This window comes from Chinchilla lanigera, unplaced genomic scaffold (assembly GCF_000276665.1).
Source record: "Chinchilla lanigera isolate Chin_1 unplaced genomic scaffold, ChiLan1.0 scaffold00049, whole genome shotgun sequence".
In the NCBI taxonomy this organism is placed as follows: Eukaryota; Metazoa; Chordata; class Mammalia; order Rodentia; family Chinchillidae; genus Chinchilla; species Chinchilla lanigera.
This window is the reverse complement of record NW_004955450.1, coordinates 14,697,496-14,712,675: the sequence shown is the minus strand read 5'-3', so window position 1 is coordinate 14,712,675 and position 15,180 is coordinate 14,697,496.

The window sequence follows — 15,180 nt, the reverse complement described above, 5'->3', positions numbered from 1 at the left end:
TATTCTTAGACAAAAGGAAGGGAATAAATGACAGAGGGGATGAAGGTGTGTAGGGGAGGCTAATGGAGGGCTGGGAAAGGTTACAAGTGTGTATGAAAATACCACATGAAATCCAAGTATTTTGTGAAACTCAGCACTAACAAAAACACACTGAAAAATTAGATGCTTTGATGACTTAGAATTTCTGAGTGGTAGTTTGGATTTTAATATAGAAACTCAATGCATTTGGGGGCTCAAACTCACATTTATACGTGAGGTAGAAAAGGGCTGGAGATGTGGGGGGGGACACTGAGGTGGAGCCTGGGAGGAGGGCTCTGTGGAGACTGGGAGCCCCCAGTGAAATTTTAAGTGATAGTCCTGGTGATTACCCTCAGAATCCATGTTGCTCTCCAATGAGGAATGGTAAAAGCTGAATGTACCCATGTAACGGGTCCTCCAGGAACAGCTGTCCAATCACAGCCTCCTTGTCTGTACATTCACTCACATTACAGGGCACAGTCCTTTAAAAGAACTAATAGGCTGAAGAAAGTAGATGGCATTACAGTGAATTCCACCAGAGCATTATAAAGTAGTTTGAAAGATACAAGTAGAAATTACAGAACCAAAATACACTAACTGAAATAAAAATTTTAATGAGTTGATTTAGCACCAGATGAGACACAGCTAAAGAGAAGACTGGGAAAATGGAAAATTACTGGCAAAGAATATAACCAAATGAAGTATGTGTTTGACACCAAAGATAGAAAAAAAAAGGCAAAACACTCTGAACAAGAGTTTTATGGATAAAATTATAAAAATATTACAAAACAGAAATAACTAAATGAGTGAAAAGAGATAATGTTAGTGAAGGGAGGACTCAATGTCATGTGCATGTCACTTCTCGCCAAATTTATCTCCAAACACAGTCCAGTTCCAATCAAAGCCCTGACAGCAGCGTGAGTGTGTGTGTGTGTGTGTGTGTGTGTGTGAGAGAGAGAGAGAGAGAGAGAGAGAGAGAGAGAGAGAGAGAGAGACACTCCAAAATCCATATGGAAGTAAGGCACTATGGTGCAGCAGATACAATTCTGAATAAAAAGGACAATAAGAACCTTACCAGCTTTTAAGACTCCTTAGAAATTAAGGCTTGAAACCAGGTGCAGTGCTGAAAAACTCTAATCCCAGCTCCCTTGGAAGCTGAGGCAGGAGGATTTCAAGTGTGAGGCCAGTCTGAGCAACTTACACAGCCCTATCTCAAAATATAGAAAGGCTGAAGATGTACTCAGTGTGAAGACCCTGAGCACTGTGAGAGAAAGGCGGGAAGCTTTAAGACTTACTCTACTTTCATAGCAATTAAAAAGTGTGCTGCGGCTCAAGAACAAATAGCAGAGCAAGGAAACAGGACAGGCAGGCCAGAAACTGATGCAACCTCCCACGGCTATGTGGATAGCAACTCTGAGTTGTCACCAGGCAGGGAGAACAAGTCGTCCAATGGTGCTGAGCAACCAGCTACCCACCTGTGAAAGAAACGGTTATTTATGTCATAATCCAATACTGCACACAAAAATAAATTTTAAGTGTACTAAAAACTAACCATGAGAAAACTAACTTCTAAAACGTTTAGGAAAAGATACATGGGAGAAATATTTTTAGGAATTAAAGATATAGTAGTAATTTTCCACAACAAAAAAAGACTAATGAGTTGGAATATAATAATTTGAGCGTATTAAAACTTCTAACAAAAAATCATAAATAAAATTGAAAGGCAAACCACAGGCTAGAAGGGAAAAAATTGTATAATACATAGAACCAATATGAAATAAATACCCAGAATATATCAGAACTCCTTCAAATCAAAAGGCAAAACAAAACAAAAAATAAGCAAAGTACAAGAACAAGTAATTCACAAAAGAGGTTATCTTGAATGGCCAAAAATGTAGGAAAAGATGTTCAGCCTCAATGATCTGGAAAATGGAAATTAAAACAACAAGAAGATATCCACTCTTACTGTTAGAATGTCCAAAACTTTAAAACCCTTTTCCAATATAATTAGCCCTTTTTCAACTTTGAAAAATTGCTTCTATATCTAACAATAGTAAATGTAGAAGGCAAGGCACACTAACAGGAACTCTCATTCATTACGAATAGGAGTCTAACCACATCACCAATTCCAGAGAGTAATTTGGCAACTTCTAAGAAAGCTGCGTATTTTACAAACCAATGATGTCACACCTCGGGAACTAAGAATAACAAAACCCCTCATATAGGTTTAATTATGTTTCAAACCCTGCTCTAAATGTTTGGTATATTAACTCATTTAATCTTTAAAACAGCTTCTCAAAGACGGTGCTCATAGCATAGAGGAAGTAAAATGCTATTTCCCCAAACCCACATAAGCAGTTAATGGCACAACTAAGATGCAAACCTAGCAAGCTGGGATCAGTGTTCATGCTTAGCAGTTATTCAGACCACCTCTTTATTAGTCTTTTTGCCTATGTGTATACGTGCTATGAGGACATTTATTCAGTATTATTTATAGTAGTGGAAAATGGAAATAACCTAAGTGGCATAAAGAGAAAAATGAAAATAAAATGTGGCATCTACATGAAGTGGAATAACGCACAGATGTTAAAATAAGCAAGACTTCCATGTGCCTATGAAGAGAAATCTGAAAACCTCAATGTGGAGTGAATATTACAGAAAGATAAGAACAGTACTGCAACGCTGACCTGGGATTTGTCGATATATAGCACAACCTATCAGAAGCAGAACTAGCAAAGCATGTGCGTCCACACCCTTATCAACCTGGGCCCACCCCAAAGCTCCAGATGGAGCTCTGTCAGAGTGAGCACACGGGCTCACGTTTTGGAAAATCTGTGTAAACGTTTCAGCTACACTTGGTTAAGGCAGTTGTGTCTTCCCACTTCACTGCCACCAACCGGCACCTTTCCTTCATAGCAGGTAGCACTGCAGTGACCACGGGCAGCTTTTTAACCTGATGTAGAAGTTAAGCTGGGGACAGTTTGGCTGGGGTTTACATCTCACACGCCCCCGGAAGTCCTGGCGTGTTCAGGCTGAGCTCTGGCAAGGTGACCAGATCGTGGGGACACTGTGCCCCTCAGTGGATTCATCCTCTAGCGAGTCAGCCGCTGAGTGTGCTGAGGGGGCGGGGCTTGCCTGGAAGTGAGTGACTTCACCTGGCACTGGAAAGGTGTAGTTCTGCGTGCAGCTCCTCCTGTCTCTCTCTGCTGCTGACCACCATGAGGGAACACCTTTATCTGCCAGACCCTTGCACCGTGCCCTTTCTGCCTTGGAGCCTGCGGGCTATGGACTGAACCCTCCAAAACCTGCGAGCCAAGCGCAACCTCTCCTGCTGTAAGCTGTGGGCGTCGGGTTTTACATCCCCGCGGTGGGAAAGGCACCCAGGCACAGTTAGTTTGGGTTTGGGGAGAGCTGTCCGTGTGCTTCCCTGCGCCTCCCCGCGGGAGCAGCTGCCGGAATCTTCCTATTGTCCCCACATGGACCCGGAGGTCCGACAGGGACAGAGATGCCTTCCTGTTCCACAGCACCAGGTGCTGGAAATGTGCCGCTAGTCAAGCGGAAGCGAGGAGGAGAGGTACGGGATCAGAACCTGCTCTCTGAGAAAGTCTTCCCGTGGCCACTCACTTATAATTGCACACGATAGATTCGGTTTTCACTGAGCCCTAATCAAATCACAGCTGTCTGGTTGGGCATAGGCTCACCGCGCGTCGGAGGAATTGTACGCATACTGCTTTGTTCTCCTTTGCAGAAGATCTTACAACTGAGCATGTGTCATAGCACCAGCCTTTGTAGAGCAAAAACCTACGGCGATATTACAAAACACGAGTATTTTTCTGCCCAAAGTTTCATCCCTTACAAATTTCAAGCATTAAGCATAAAAAATGTTTCTGATTAACCGTGCCAAAGGAAAAATTATCTTTTGTGTTCAGATTATTACTTAGATAATGATATTTCTATAAAAGTCCAGGAAGTGGCATTTATTATATTAAAAAAATAATTTAAATATAATTTAGCAAATATACCTAAATACTTTTATGTAAAATTTAAAATGTGCAGCCAACCATAAAAGAAAGGGTGTAACAGAAGCGTTGTCAGTTAACCAACAGAAGCATTACTATTTTTCTCAAGTTTATTCATGAATTTTGCATATTTATGATTTGTTATAATTTCTTCTTTCTTTACAAATATTCACTTTAAAGTAGTGCTGACATTTTATGAGCTTCTAGTGTGGAACTGGCTGTGCCCCTGATCAGCAGATACTCAAATCCTCTTGTGACTTGTGTGGAGAAGTTGGTAAAAACATGAAGGAGAACAGGTAGCACCCCTGGGACTGTTCACCCCGAGCTGGACAGAAGCTGTGGGGGTGACTGCTGCTCCTGTCTTGTTCTGAGCCTAGACTCAGCGCTAGAAAGGCACTCAGGAACAGTTAGTTTAGGTCTGGGGTGGGAGCACCAGGCTGAATCTGAGCTGCGGGCTCTTGGCTATCTTACCATTGATTCATTCATTTATTAGTACTGAAGGCTGAACTCAGGGACTTCACACTGGGCTCCATCCTTAGCTCATTTTTTTCTTTTATTTTGACACAAATATGCTAAGTTGCTAAACTGCTGAGGTTGGGTTCAAATTTGCAATCTTCCCGCCTCAGCCTCCAAGAGTGTAGGTACTTGTGCCACCATGTACCTCTGTTTTTACAAACTAGATACAGTTAAACTAAGTGACAGCGTGGGTAGGAGAGCTTGGTACATTATAAGATCACGTAATATATGGTATAATTCATAAAATGGCAGTCTATGTATATTCAAATACCACTAATAAGAATGTCAATAATGTTACCTAACATTAAATGGTCAATATATGTCAGATGCCCTTCTATGCGCCTTATCTTTATTCATCTCATTTAATACTTCCCAGCAACCTATGAGGGAGGTATTATTATTATCATTTAACATATCAGATCAAATATGCAACTTTTTCATGGACTCAAAATATTTACTTATATTTATTTAGTATCTGTAGCATATCTAAGTGAGCACATTGTGTCTTTCAGTTCGCTGAAATAGCATCAGTCCAGGTACATAATGTCATGTTGGGTCGGGGTTTTAGAATGCCATAAACAATTTTTTTTTTTTTTTTTTGGTTTTTCTCCGGTACCGGAAACCGAACTCACGACCTTGCGCTTGCCAGGCAGGCGCTTTGCCGCTGAGCTAAATCCCCAGCCCCTGCTATAAACAATTATCTAATACATTTTCAGCTGCCCAGTAGTTACTGAGTTATATACACCCAAGACATGTCATGATTTTATTTTAAAAGTTTGAATTTTGAGGACTAATATGAAGTCATATATACATGCTTTCAGTCTCTACCTTAAATTTTCATCCAAATTCCATATTATTTCTTCTAAAATCAGAACTCGATAAATTCAAATTATTGCCCTATCAAACTCAGAAGTTCAATTATGGCATTTATCTGTGAATCCTTTTATTTCCTTAAAGCATTATAAATAGTGCCATTTGGACAGGAATTTTTAGCATTATGAAATAAAAGAGAACCTTTAACTTCACACATTCAACAAACACGTGTGTATAAAGTAGGAGCCACGGTACAAATTGATGACTGAAGGGGGAGGGGAGCCTTTGCTCTTTAAAAACTCAGAGATCCAATTAGAAAGAGCCAGTGGGAGGCTGAGGTAGAAGACCGGCATGTTGAAGGTCCCACCTGGACAAGATAGCGAGGCCCTGTCTTAAAATTTATTAAGCAGGGGAGGGAGGGTGCCTGGAGATGCAGCTGAGTGAAGGCCCAGATCCAACCACCACTAATGTAAAATAATGATGATGATGATAATAATAACAACAGTAATAAAAGTAGTAGCAATAGAGAGAGGCACTTGTAGAGAATTCTAAAATAAAAGTATGTGAACGGCATTAGGAGACTAAAGCAAAATGAAAACAATCAGCAGACCAGGTGCACCGAAGTCCACCCTCCAAAGGCCCGAGACTGGGGTCTGGAGCAGAAGCCTTGGAACAGCGCATCATGGTTGTAAAGGGAGAGCTGAAGCAGAAAAAGAAAAATAAAAAAAGTTGGACAGAAAATTTCTCGCTGGCACATAGGGGGTGCGGTGTTTCAGCCACGGGCTCCTGATGATGGAACTTTAGTTGCTGAACATGAAGATAATTTCAGCACCCTACAATTATGTGCCTAATTAAAATTAAGAAATTAGAACACAGTTAAAAGGAATAATATTTTGCTCACAGCTAATTTCATTAAAGTATTAATGAATAGGACTCTTTTTATGGCCAGAGGGCAACCGCTTTCTACAGAGTACTTCCATGCTAGCTAATTTATTCATGCATGAAAAACAATCCAACGAGAAATGAGGGAGCTGAGAACTGCTGGTCCTAATTAAAATATTTAAAACACCGTGTCTGTTTTCTTCCATCTAACCAAATACCTAAGCTGGAGCCAGCATGGTGCCAATTAACATGGAAAACACAAACACCCATGGTTTCTGATTAAAGTGCACATTATTGTACCATGTAATATATTGTTCAGCACATATATGTAAATGTTTAATTAACCCATGTCTAAATCTCTGCCGCATTCAAAAATCGATACTTTAATCCCTAAACAAGTGGCAATCTGTGAAGGGAGACACTTCACTTATTTATCACAGCGTTTTATTGAAGCCTAATTTGGAGCAGCCGTGTGCTAGATATGCTAAAGTGTTTCTTAAGGGAAAGCGCAGGCGGGAAACTCTTTGCTTGGCAGGCTTCTCTTCAGAGGGTGGTGAGACTGTCAGTCGCCAAGACTTGTGAGAGGAACTAGGTTAGCCTCAGGTGATATGAAATTTTTCATTAATAATGCAGGGGGAAGTCTGGACCCAAACCCATTTGTCAGCCTGGACAGCAAAGACAAGACAAGACAACACACACACACACACACACACACACACACACACACACACAGGCACCTTTTCTCTTTGTTATCTAAAGACCCGTGGTGGAAGGAGCTCCAGAGGCACCCTCACCATGGGAGTGTCAGAGGGAAATGTGGGAAATGCTCAGAAGTCAAAGATTTGAAAAAAAAATCTCCCAAGTATTCGTTGGAACTTATCAATATGCTAAAAGTAACTATAAAATGAGAATTACTGTTTTTGCAGCTGCCGTGTTTCCGAGCACTTCCGCTTTGATTATTTCTACCTGAAAGACCTGCGAGGCAGGCTGAGCAGGGGACCCGAAAGCTGGGAGAAGGGGCACTGTCACACACAGCGCATGCCGGTGCCAGGACCCACCCCACGGCCTTCGCCGCTCAGAGCACCCCACCTCGCGCCACGGGGACCGACACAGCAGTCCCCCCTTACTTACAGGCAAGCGAAGAGTCTTCAGCACCCTAACTGCTGACACACTTCGCTGGTAGAAATCACCTATCTCTTGCATTCGAGCATTTCACGGGAGGTGGGGAGGGTGAGAAAATATTGAACAAATCTTCCTCTTCCTGAGGTTTCTCATTCTTTTCAGCAACTAAAATCATGGACTCTTAGGCTAAGATCTTAGAAATTGTTCATCCAGAGGGTTTCAAAATATCTGTAGCAGCAGAACCCTTTTTCCCCCAAACATAACCTCTCATGAAACACTAATATGTTTACGTTGATTAAAGCGGCGCCTTCAGACAGAGGGGACGGAGGCACCGCCCCTGAACCCGTCTTCTGGAAACTCGTCAAAGCCTCAGTAAACAGCTGGAGGGAGGCACTAAGGTCACAGTACTCGTGCAGTGTGAGAGAGGACAGGAAGACACCATGCTAACCGCGACCTGTGCCCAGTGCCCTTCCCAGCTATCATGGTCCCTGATAGAATCAACCGAGGCTGTGACACATGGAGAGTTAAAGAGCCGAATAGGGGAGACCGCGTCATCGCAGAACTACCAGGAACAACATGGAGAAGTATCGCCAGCAGACAGGCCTATGGGGCAAGGGGTGAGCTCCAGAAGGAAGAGGCTCATGAGATGCGTCTCTTCCTGCGACTACAAGCTCTTCAGTCTGCTCTCCTGGGCTCCATCCTCCTCGTCTGAAAACGGTACTTGCCCTGGGAACTGCGTAAGAATCCATGAACGTGCCATGACTAGGCTCTTGTAGTGTCCCAAGCTAATGTCTGTGCTTTACTGTTTATCCTCATGGCTGCCCAGAGTTGGTGCTGCTGGCACTGGACGATGCTGCCGAATGCATAGTGCTACTAACAGGGCCTCACGTACACTGAGCATGTACTTGGTATGCTAAGCATGTGACCAGGGTTATTTAACCCTCCTAACAACCTCACAAGATGGACACTGTCATCGCTCCCATTCCACAAGTGGAAAACTGAAACATAAAAGAGAGACTTGCTCACCCAGGACTCCAAAATGAATAAATTATGAAGAAAAGACCACGGTCAAGGGTAAGCTGCCTTCTTCATTGCTCTCCTCTTTAAAAGCAGCACGATAGAGTGCTCAGCTAAGAAATGAGGCAAGTTTCCTAGGTGGAAAAGCAAATAAAGCACACTGGCCATGTGCAGAGATCCACAAGATACACATGCCGAGAAGAATCTTGTTCTCCATGACTGTTTTCACAGGGACTGAGAAGTGGTCGATGAATACTTCATAGTGGCTAGAGAACAGCTAATGAGGTTGTAGAGGTGCTCCCACCATTCAGCTCTTGGGAAGACCATTTCTCCTACAGAAAAACTCTCAGAAATGGAAGAGTCACAGCGGAGAAAGATGGAAAGGAGAGGGCAGGAAGAGGGGAAGGCAAAGGCATGGTCCACAGGCAGCAGGAAATGCCTCTGTGATGAGCACCTCATTGCTCTCATCTATAAATGTATGTACATGGCAGAAAAACCGTACTTACTAACGGGGGAAATGCCTGCGGCCGCAGAGCGTATTATGGCAGTCAGTGGGAAGATAGCCCAGAGCCATCTTCCTCACGCTTCACCCACTGAGTCACTTTCCAAAACGTAAGAAGAGTCAGCAAAGTTTTCAGACACTCATTAGCGCCGTGGCCACACTTCGTTCTGGAGGAGAGCTGTGCACCCGGGATGCCATCAGATATTTTCAGGTGACTTCTTTTTTGAGCAATCATGATTCATACCAGGGCCAGAAACTGAATACTGCAGTGAGTAGATCACTGGTCTCACCTTACGTGATAGTCTTCATTAGAGCTTGGCATATTAAATAGGTAATTAATAGCAATGCTCATAAATACAAACAATACTCACACGTACACATCCTCTGCTTCTGTCTGTCCCTCTTTGCTTTCTCTCTCCTCTCTCCTCCCTACCTGCCTCCCTCTTTGGTGCTGAGGATTGAACTCAGGGCTTCACATAGGCTAAGCCCACACCCTGCCTCTGAGCTACACCCCAACTCAATTTCCAGTCTTTTTTTTTTTTTTTTTTTGTACCAGGAATTGAACTCACGACCTCACACTTGCCAGGCAGGCACTGTGCTGCTGAGCTATCTCCCCAACCCCATTTTAGTCTTTGAAACCAACCCGGACTACATGTTCCTGGGTTGCTGGTTTGCAGCCTGCTTTGATGAATATTTGGTGATTGTTATTTTCCAAAGATTGAGATGATTTCAAGGAGATAGGTGTGTACCGTCGTTTTTATCTCTGACAACTTAGCTATGCCATACCAAAATTCTCAACTGTTTTGAATCTAAAGTAATCTAATTAAATACATTTTCTTATGATGTGCGAACATGTAAGTTAGTATTTCAAACATTTGCTATCTTCTCTAAAACAGCCAACCTGAGAGAACTGGATTTTAAAAAACAAACCTGTTTTTAATTCTCATTCCAAATGCAAGTTTGTTGTTTGAAAATTTTACTTGCAAGGGAAAAAAAAAGCACCAAAGCAAATTTCTAAGATAGAAGTGCATTTTTATGCATCTTTAGCCAGACAAACATTAGTCCTTCCCAAAACTGGAGTAGCTATTCTGAGGACGGTAAACTTGCTGTTTTCTCAATATGCAGATTGCCTGTTGTCACAGATCCCCATAGTAATGAACAACTTCTCAATATTTAATAAGGCTGGCATTCCTGTCCCCAGGCGGGGAGTACAGACAGTTGGTAGCCGGCTACTAACTGGCCATTAAAATACAGAATCTCGCCTTAAAATGTGCTCCCACACAGGTTCCAGCACCTGCAGCAGGAGAGAGCGCCACCGTCTGCAGGCCGAAGTCATCCGCTCCGTGCTCACACACGGCTGCAAGAGAACCCTGGTTTGTGGCCAAAATAGGAAGTGATTCCACTTTATCCTTTTTTATCGTTTTTTTCTTTTCCCTTTCTTCCTTTCCCTTTCCCCTTCCCTAGTTCCTCTTTCCTTTTGAACAATTTCTTCCCACTCACACACACAGACACACACATGAGCGTGTGCACACACACGTATACACACACACACTAAAGGATAATACGGAAACAAAGCTTTGAAAAGAGGGAGGGGGAAAGGGGTTGAAGGGAGGAGAAGGGGTTGGGAGAAAAGAGGAATCAAAATATATCATGTGCAGGTACAAATTCCCTATGATATGATCGTTATGTATAGCTAAAATGTGCCAATACCTGGCACAAGGTCATGAGTTCGGTTCCTGGTACCAGAAAAACAAACAAACAAAAAGTGTGCCAATAAACTTAATTAAAGATAAATAAAGTTAAATGTGAACATAAAAACATAGGAAGCAAAGGCCTTCAACAGCCCTTCTCCCTGCAGCACCAAGAACTGCCAAGGAAGTGGAAATTAGGACACAAGCCGTGCAATCTACAGAAGAACCAGTCTCCTCTGGAACGCCCTTCCTCCCTTTCCATGCTGCTTGTACACAGGGGTACTTCCGGTTATCTCTGGTGCACTGTGTAAGTGTAAATATATGGCAGTAATGATGTTCACTAACTGGACCAAGATACCACTGATTCAGAACAATAATAGTTGAGAATTTAGTGAACAAAAATAGTTCAGCATTTAGTGGCTCCGTTTTTTAATGCAAGGACCAAAAACTAACGTTGGTATGATTATATGGAAATTCAGGAAATCATTAATACAATGAGATCATTTTCTGAACCACAGAAAAGCTAACATAATGTCTTCTCCTTGCTCTATCAACCATTAAGAGGAGATGTTTGGTTGTAACTGTAATTCCAGGTTCACACAAATATTCCCATGATCACATTAAGCACACAGTGTAAGAACTCTTGCACAGGCCTACCCCACCATAGCTCATGTTATCATCAGCTCATAGCGTAACAACAATAGGAACTGTTGTGTTTTCCAAGACCACATTTCATAAGGAAAGGAGAGAAATTATTTCCGTAACCATTTCAGTAGACTGGTCACTTGTGTAAAGATGGGGGAAATGACACAGATGGAGGTGAAGGGTTGTTGACTTCCCAGCAGATCCCTGGCTTTTGTCATCTTCTTCCAACAGTGCCTAAGGCCAAACCTCTGCCCCCGTAAGCCAAACGTGACAACTTCATGGCCCTTTGGAACACTTTCTTTTTTCTTGTCTTTTTCCGGTACCAGGAATCAAACTCATGACCTTGTGCTTGTCAGGCAGGCGCTGTGCCACTGAGCTAAATTCCCAGCCCTTGGACCCTTTTTTAGGGGGTTTATTTTTGGTTTTTTTTTTTTTTGTTTTGTTTTTTTTCCGGTGCTGGAAACCGAACTCACGACCTTGCGCTTGCCAGGCAGGTGCTTTGCCACTGAGCTAAATCCCCAGCCCCTAAGACCGTTAATTCTGAAAGCATTGACCACCTTGTACTGCCAAGTAGTGACAAGTGCACACCTGGTCTGCGTCGCACCAGGAGGTAAAACCAGATGTGGATACAAAAGTGCAGTGAGACAGATTCAGGGCTCTTCTGAGCGCTTGCTAAGAAGAAGCTCTTTAGTCTGATGCCGTCCCGTTTGTTTGCTTTTGGTTTTGTTGTCTATGCTATCTGAACTCAAATTCAGGAAGTCATCGTCGATACCAATCTTCAAAAGCACTGCTACTATGTTTTCTTTAAAGACTTTTATTATTTCAGGTATTATGTTTATTCAGGTATTATGTTCCATCCATTCTGAGCTGATTTTTGTATATGGTATAAAACATGGAAAGAAACACAATGCCCACTGACAGATAAATGGATAAGAAAATATGGCCTGTGTGTGCAGTTGACTATTATTCAGCCTTATAAAGAAAGGAAATTAGACATTTCTTCCTTTTGGTGGTATAGAGGATAAAACACAGGGCTTTGCGTATGCTAGGGAGGTGCTCTAACACTGCGCTGTAATTTAAAAAGATGAATGTTGAAATTTTTAAAAATTTGTGACAGTAACAGACACATTGCCATTAATCTCCTGCAAAACACTTTCCTTCATTTGGGACACAGTTCTCCCATCATTCTTGCCACTTGCTGAAGCAGCACTAGAAATCATTCTTCATGTCTTTCTTTAGTTGCTCTGTTGCAGCTGTCTTGATATCTTGAATCTATTCCCAATGTTTACCTTTCATTTTGGATTTAGGGGAGAGCCAGAAGTTGCACGGTGCTAGATCCAGGGAGTAAGGTGGAGGAGGACATAGTGGAACATTTTTACAAGCCCGTCTTTCTGTTGATGGCACCTGGCAAAAGCATTCTCTTTATTTTTTTTATCATATCTCATAAAGACACTCACAAAAGGGGGCTTCCAGAACTGCTTCAGAAAGTAGCAAGAACTGTGGGACAAGTGTGTTCAAAACAAGAGGATGTATTTTGAGAAGTATTAATAAGAATGTGTCTTTTATTGTGTAAATGTTTTGCTTTTAATTTAAAATTTCACCATATTGTTTGACCACGCCTCATACATCCCCAACAACCCTACCATTTAGACAACATGGATGAATGTAACAGTACCTTAGGCTAGGTGAAATAACCCAGACCCAGAGGAACAAATGCCGCATGATTGCATTTGTATGTGGTATCTCAAGTAGTCTACCTTATAGAAGCAGAGAAAAAACTGGTGGTGGGAGGGGCTGGGGAAGGGAGAATGGAAAACTGAGTGGATTTAAAGTATCAGTTATGCAAGGTGAGTTCAGGTATACTGTAGAAATCTGAAATACAATATTGTGTGTGTAATTACCAATACGGTACAATTGTGCAATTTAAAATATAAGAGGATAGATCTTAGATCTCATGGTAAGCTTTCTCACTATGACTAGTACCGCTACTGCCAGTACTACACACACACACCCCTCCAAGAATACACGGATGCTTACGTATATGGTAAATATGTTTAGTACCTTGATTGCGGTGATGGGACCAGGAGTGTATGCCTAGGTCCAAACTCATTAACATGCACATATTAAATATTTGAGATTTTAAAATATCAATTATGGCACATTAAAGCTTAAAGTGTTTTAAAGAAAAGATTTGCAGATCTCAGCTAACTATAACTCACACTACTTTATCCATTCAAGAAACCTCCCCAGTGTAAGAGATTCAGAAAGATATTATTACTTACATGGCCTTGAATCTGGTCTAATTTACAAATGGACTAAATTTTTAAAAATATTCACTACTTTGAGTGCGTAGTCAATAACGGTGACAATTTGTGACATAGCCCACAATTTACCACAGCACATCAAGGGATTAAGACCCCTGGTTTAAGAACCTGGATGTGATACCCACATCCAGGCCAATGCACCCAAACTAATTCTACGTGCCCGCTTGAAGGTGGACATTTTATTAAATGACACAACCACTTTGAAATACACAAATGTTTACGATTTTCTGTAGAAAAGTAAATAGTTGTCAGTAGAGTTCTCTCTATTCAGCCGGTGATGTAGGCATCATATAAAAACTTAAAATAATGAAATTTTCCATCTCCCAGTAAATCTTTCAAAGTATTTGACATCGTGATCAGCAGCTTAGGGTCTGTCTCTGTAGCAGAACTTAAAGCACAGGTATATCTTTTAAACACATAACTTTCTGAGTGTTTATGACATACCAGGCATGACTGTGAAAGCAGTACATGTATCCCCTCATTTAGAACTCACAAGGACCACGTGAGCTGGGTATTATTAAGGCCACTTTATTGTAGAAGTGAAAACTGAAGCTTAATAGCAACTGTAGAGGTTACTGAGCTCTACACAGTAACTAAACTGTAGGTTTTGAGAAACTAAACTTGTAGGATTTGAGCCCTGGCAAATTTGATGCCAGAGCTCACAAGGTTGACTTTATTCTATGCAAGAAGCTAGAAAAGGCTCCTTCTAGAGCACTGAAAGGCTCCACAAGGTGCCAGGAGAGGTAGTTCATAAATCAGGTCGTGCCCTTGACTCTCAAACGGTTCTCTGCGCACCTCATCTCTGTTCCATGCTGCGCATGAGCACAAAAGCGAAGAGAAAACAAAATAAAATGGCATGAAGAATGGGGCTGAAGACTTGACATGTGTGGCTAAGCCATTTCCGCCGAACAAGACAAACTATGTCAGGAAATTCAGATTAGCTCATCAGAAGGTCACAGGGGAATTTTTCCCATTTGAGAAGATAAAGATGAGGTGGACTGTGAGCCCCAGAGCTAAGGAGAGTTAGAATCCCCCTCCACAGCTCTCACGGGCTCCCGTGCTGGCTCCCCGCTAGGCTCGACACCACGCGGGGCGCCAGCTCTGAGCAGAACACACAGAAGACGCGTGGCTCCCGAGCACAGACACTGTCAGCCGGGGGCAGAGTCCCGTTCTGTCCCCACAGCCTCAGGTGTGACACAGAGGGCGTGTGGGGTTGAATAGGGCAGATGGGGATCTGATAGTGTGTTAACCTGACACGACTTGGTCTCCTCCCTGTGGGCAGTTTCCTTCCCTCAGACTCTGTGGACTCTTTGGGATGCTGGGGAAATGACACCTGCCTGTCCCTAGAGGCTGCAGCCATCTGCCTCCAGCTTGGAGTCCTTCTGCTCCCCGCGAATCACACCCAAGCTGTAGAGACAGCCACCCCCGGCTAAGGGGCACAGGGAGGCACCTGTCCCTGCTGTCTGTGAAATAGTTTCCTTACTCTGACCCATGGGGGCCCACCCAGACGACACGGACTTGGGCCACAAGTCTGCAATGGACCAGGACAAGTGGATCTACAGCGGGCAAAGTGTGGGGATGGGCACAGTGTCCTAAAAGAGCCCCAGTGGATTTTTTTTTTTTTTTTTTTT